The sequence below is a fragment of the Papaver somniferum genome, unplaced genomic scaffold, assembly GCF_003573695.1.
Source record: "Papaver somniferum cultivar HN1 unplaced genomic scaffold, ASM357369v1 unplaced-scaffold_15, whole genome shotgun sequence".
Classification (NCBI taxonomy): Eukaryota; Viridiplantae; Streptophyta; class Magnoliopsida; order Ranunculales; family Papaveraceae; genus Papaver; species Papaver somniferum.
This window is the reverse complement of record NW_020624376.1, coordinates 4,524,745-4,530,744: the sequence shown is the minus strand read 5'-3', so window position 1 is coordinate 4,530,744 and position 6,000 is coordinate 4,524,745. Positions and strand designations below refer to the sequence as shown.

The window sequence follows — 6,000 nt, the reverse complement described above, 5'->3', positions numbered from 1 at the left end:
AAGATTTCTGCCGCATCTGTAAAATGAGGAGTCATAGATAATTAGTAAACACTATAAGGCAGATATAAGGCAGCAATAAACAAGAAGAAACAAAAACCAATCAACATTGGTTAGTAAAGACCATTTAAAAGGGCTGATCACAACTAGACCGCAGACCCAATCGACATTGAGGAACAACAAGCCAAAGTTTTAAGATTGATTATGACTAATCAAATTCCAAGGAGACTAATAGAAAGTTATGCCCGCAGACCCTATAATGAACTGATCAGGTCACATTTGCACACAAAAAGTTATGCCCCATAGGCCGCAAAGTTGTAGCATAACATCAAAATATAGCAAGGTTTGAGAAATCAACTTAATTAGTGCAAGGCTGATCACAAAGAGAAAGATGCAAAAACAAAGGAAGCAAGGTTTGAGATTTACCTAAGTCAATTTTTTCAACCGCTTCTATCAGCTCATCGAGATTGATTGGTTTATCTAGAAGCCAATTTTGAGCACAGATCAGTGCTTGGACTGTTTTTGGCAGCATGGAACTTCGAAACTCATTAAGAACACGACCACTCGTGGAGAAAGCTGATTCTAAAGCTACTGTTGATACTTGCATAGCAAGCACGTCTCGAGCTATCATGGACAAGATCTTATACTTGGAAGAGTTAACCTTCCACCAATTCAGAATATCGAATTGTTGATTAAAATCCTCTCTTTTCTCTGAGAAATACATATACAGCTCTGTTTTTCCCTCCACTGTTTCTTGATGTTTTTCAGACTCAACAAATCTGTTGATCGGATTCTGAGATTCTAGTGAACGAGAAGTCTGTACTGAAGCTGTTGGTCTTGAATCCGTATCATCCCCTTTATATAACAGTGCATACTCCTCAAACATATTTGTTAAAATAAGTTTCACTGCAGTCATCATCTCATGGACCTCGTGGTCAACTGTAACATGATTCTCTTTCAGTAACTCTGTCAAAGCAAATCTAAGATATGCTTCCTTGCGTCGTGGGTCAAGCAACACAGCAATGTATAACATTTTGTTGATTTTATCCACTGCCCAATACTTTTCATATTTAAGAACCATCCAGTCAGCCATGTCAGACAATAACATATTACCATTCTTAACCCATTCTTGCAATACGTCATTAATACAAATTACTTCGTCGAGGAATAAATTAGACGTGACATAAGTTGATCCAGAAATTTCAATGTAGCATCATAGAAAGTTTTTAGCAATCTAACAAATGCACGAGCTGTTTCCCAATCAGAAGCAACGGGCCATACCTTAGGAACTGCTGGTACTGCTGGTACGTTTGTTTTACCTCTTGTTGGTGGTCGAGGGGGATTAAGAAATTTATCCGCATACCCTAATTCTTCAAATTGGTAGAAGGCCTCCTCATATTTTTCAGCTGCACTCAACATATGGTAAGTATAATTCCATCTAGTCTCGCAATCCAAGCTAAGAAATTTGGTGATGTTAATCTTCCGTTGTTCAGCGCATTCCTTAAACTTCTTCAATCTTTCTGCTGATCCTCTAACGAACTTAACGGCCTCGCGTATCCTAGAAATAGATTTATTATACAAATCCATATCGTCTTTAACCACTAAGGCAAGGATATGTGCTGCACATCTAAGATGCATGTGCTCTCCTCCCAAAATTGCAGCCTTCCAACCCACAACTCTCTTGGAAAAATAAGTAACTGCTTCGTTGTTAGAACTAATATTATCAACCGTCAAAGTGAATACCCTTTCAATCCCCCACTGTAAAAGACAAGCTGCAACTGTTTTACCTAATTCCAGACCAGTATGATCCGTAACTGGACAGAAATTCAATATCTTCTTCTTTAACACCCATTTCTCATCAATATAATGACCTGTCAACACCATGTAGCTCATGTTTGTAACTGAAGTCCACGTATCAGTGGTGAGACATAACCTTCTACCATACTTTTTAAATTCAGCTTTCAATTTGTGGTACTCACTTAAATACATCTTCATGCAGTCTTTAGCTTCAGTAAAACGAGAAGGAACATCAAACCTAGGTTCTAGTTGATGACAAAATTCTAAGAAGCCTTCACGCTGTACAAACATAAAAGGTAATTCATCTTTGATGATCATTCTGGTGAGGGATGCTCTGCATGCATCTTGGTCAAACGAGTGATTCACAACGGAACGAGTCTCACCATTATCACTTACTTGAAAGGCTAACTGTTGTTGTCCAGGTGGAGTGTAGTTAGGACACCTTCTTTGCTTCATATGGTTGTTCATGTTTGTTGTTCCATGAGAGTTAGAACCCCCTATATCGTCTTTACCCCATGAAAACTTCCTTTTACAATGCTTGCACTGAACTTTAGGTGGCTTAAGATCAAGACGCTTATCAAAATGTTTCCAGCAGTCTGATTGCTTCTTACCAGAAGCTTTCGGAGGCTTTGAAACTTCAACCAGAGATGATGGTGTAGCTGTAGATATGCTCTCGACGGTTGCCGGGTTAACTTTAGTCATGCTCTCATCAGGATCGTCAACAGGAATAGAAGGTCCCTCAGTACTTGAAGCCATCTGCTAACAAATTTAACACATTAGGTAAATGAACACAACAAGGAAAACACATTCTAAGAGATTAAGTCAATTGATCTGTATATAGAGAAATATTGTAGTCTTTGATAGAGAAGTGTGGTCAAGCAAGTAAGCTCATGAAATAGTAGCTCAAGGTAAATAGACAGTGCTCTCAGATTCTCCTGTTCATACCCATTGACAGTAGATATTGAAAAATAAGATTGACAGAATCAATGATGCAATGATCTATAAACTAAAAGAGTTAAAATCAACTCAAGGATGGAGTAACTGAGAACCAAAAACTGCAATATATGAGGACAAAAAAAGATGCAAGATGAACAGATAAACTGAAAGGAATTTAACTATTATGCGAGAATGCTTAACATGTATATTACATGGAAACAGTGAGTATGAAACACAGGGTGCAGCTAAATGAATATAACAAATGAAACACATGGAACAGATAAACTGAGATGTACAGAGATAAGCTACAATTACAGATTACAAAATGATTAGATGCAACCAGATGAATGGCTACAAAATGCAAATAAGAAGATATGTTACAGAATGCAGAGATAGCAACATCATACCCAAACAATTGTAGCACTGACAATACAAGCTTCACCACCTACCCAAGGATTTTAAATATTGTTCTCCTGAAGATTCTTCTCTCCAATCCGTGGATCTGCCTTGTTTCGTAAATAACATACATGAATTAGACAATCCACACCCACAACTGGTTTAATAATCAAACATACTGGTTTAATTTTCAGCACTGATAATACAAACTTCAACCAGAGATGATGGTCTTTACCGACCAAATCACCCAAAATCTCTAAACTGGAAGAAAAAACTAGTTTAAGAAAACCCTAAATCAAACATACTCAAAATTATTTTGACATCTAAGAAAATTCCAAACCAATTAAAACGAAATCAACATCACTAGAACATATAATAATCATTGAAAGTCAAAAGAAATGAAAATGAAAGAACTACTTACAGTTACTGATGCTGATGCTGCTCAGAGAAGAAGAATGATAGAACAACTAATTTGGTAGCAAGAGAGACTTTAGATCAGAAGGATATTTACTGTGATGAGAAGAAGATGAATGAAAGAACAACTAATTTACTCAGAGAAGAAGAAGAATCGAAGGTCTCTTCCTCTGAGACTATTAGGTCTCTTCCTCTCGAAAAAAAACTGATGATATTAGGTTTCACCGAAAGATAAAGATGTTTATATATAAAACTCCAACTTCCCATATTATCCTTAATACATTTACTAAATTCCCTATATGTCCTACGGTGCGGGTAATCCGCGGTTATCAAATCCCAACCGCAACCGTAACCGCACCGCGTGCGGATTTGAGAATGCACCCGTGTCCGGTCCTTAACTCTTGCGGATTGTTTTTCACCCGCAATTTTGCGGACGGATACGGATGAAATCCGCGGTTACGGTTTTTCTGCTCAGCCCTGCCAGACCTATATTTTACAAGTCCATTACTCCCACATTTTATGGGTTTTGGTCATATGACCCATTTTCCGTTTTTGAATATGTTTGACTGTATCTTCATTTGTGCACCACAAACTGCACGGTCACTTATTGGGTCTTCACGGTTACCTTGATACCTTGATATCTTGTACACTGAGGATATATTCCAACAATAATGTTGGATCAGTGGTTCCCTCGGCCAAGGAAGCAATTTAACAGAACTTGGGTTTCTAAGAAAAATTGCATGTCATGGCAGATTTTGGATCACTATGACAATTTTTGAGTTTCTCAGTGATCACATGATAAATTTTTGGCTGGCAATGGCAGATCATTGAGGTCAAAATGTAGATTGTGAAAGCCAGTATGTAGATTTTGGTCCAGTAATATAACTTTAAATCCAATTTAATGCACACATTCTTTGAAGGGTTTTGATCTCATACTTTCAAGCTACAACTTTACGTACTAAAAATATCGTCTATCATAACCAAAAATTACATCAAAGAACAAAATTTCCAGATAACAGAGTCCCAATTAGCAGAAGAACAAAACAAAACGTATAACTAAAAAAGAAACGCAATGTTTTCAACACATTCTTATTAAAATAAACCAAAATAAAATCTTCAATCAAATATGAGAACCTCATATCTAAAACCCTCCATACAAATGGCTCTTAAATGGAAAAGTTTCTGATTATTTGGTTCTGCTTTTCTTGTCTTACATTTCTTCCCTTTCCATGTGGCATTTTCCCTTAGTTGTGATCATTCACGGCAGAGACTTCACCTGATCCGGTAAGTTTTCCCCAAACAGTTTAGCAGCCACTTTTCCTTTTCTTAAGTCATCCGCAAATGCAATATCTGCATCACATTTCTAAACGTTAATGAATCAGAATTTCTGACGAAGATGCTTATACTCATAATAAAACTATACTTACGTGAAACAAATATCATAAGCAGTAATAAGCAGCTGATGAGAAGTACTCTTGCCATGATGATGATGATGATGATGATATATATATATCAAAATTAATCTGATACCGATGATACTCCGAAGTTCGACTTGAATTCTGGATGTTGAAAGTTCTATTGAACTCTTGGTACTAATTGTATATAAAATAAATGGCACCTCTTCTCACGAAAGCTACGCACTATAATAATTGCAGCAGAGTCAAAATTTGCCTAAATTAAATATGCCGCAATTTTGCTTGTCAAACGGTTCTGCCAAATTTCCGGGCGCTTCCTTTGATTTTCTGGAATAATAAACTAAGAAATTGTGTAAAGCACGCAAGTATTATGAATCATTTGCTGGCCACCATGTTTCCAGCTGGTTTGGATAAGAATTCAAAACATTTGAAAATGACGAGCAAATGCTCGACAGTGACTAGATTTGTCCTAATCATGACACTTCTTTTTGGAATGTGAAATTAAACATTGACTGAAACACAATTATTGGAAACAAAAATGATCAACTCCAGAGAGAAATTAATCCCAAGATTTTCAGCTGATTGGCCTGTGAAAATCGGAGTCCGAGCACAACTAACATAACGTCAAATTCCCTACGTGACCATTTAATTATCCTAGTTTAATTGGTGCCATAACTTCTAATTGGGGGCCATGGAATTTTGTTTGCCCCCAAATTTTTCAGGGTGTAAAAATCAGAAGATGAAAATACTATTTTATCATTGATTAATTTTTTTTTTTCAAGTAACGACCCTTCACCGACATTAACGACAGTTTAGGGTCGTCATATACATCATGATCAAAACAATAACGACTCTAAACTGTCATACACTAACGACTCTTTTTAGAAATTAACGACAGTCTATAACGACATTTCTAAAACATTAACGACTGTTTAAGTCGTCAAATGCGTAACCAAAACAGTAACGACCCTTCCAAAGGGTCGTCAGGGAATTGATCATTTTTATGACGACCCAAAACTGTCGTACATTTCCGCCATTAATGAAT

General features: G+C 36.8%; 1 long non-coding RNA gene across 1 annotated transcript; it reads right to left on the bottom strand.

The window, feature by feature from the left end:
* Nucleotides 1-4,545: 4,545 nt before the first annotated feature.
* Nucleotides 4,546-5,308, bottom strand: LOC113335527. Its single transcript, XR_003353398.1, has 2 exons — nt 4,968-5,308; nt 4,546-4,890 (listed from the first exon to the last, which is right to left on the bottom strand). It is a non-coding gene; the product is annotated as an uncharacterized LOC113335527 (long non-coding RNA).
* Between the last annotated feature and the right edge of the window lie 692 nt (nt 5,309-6,000).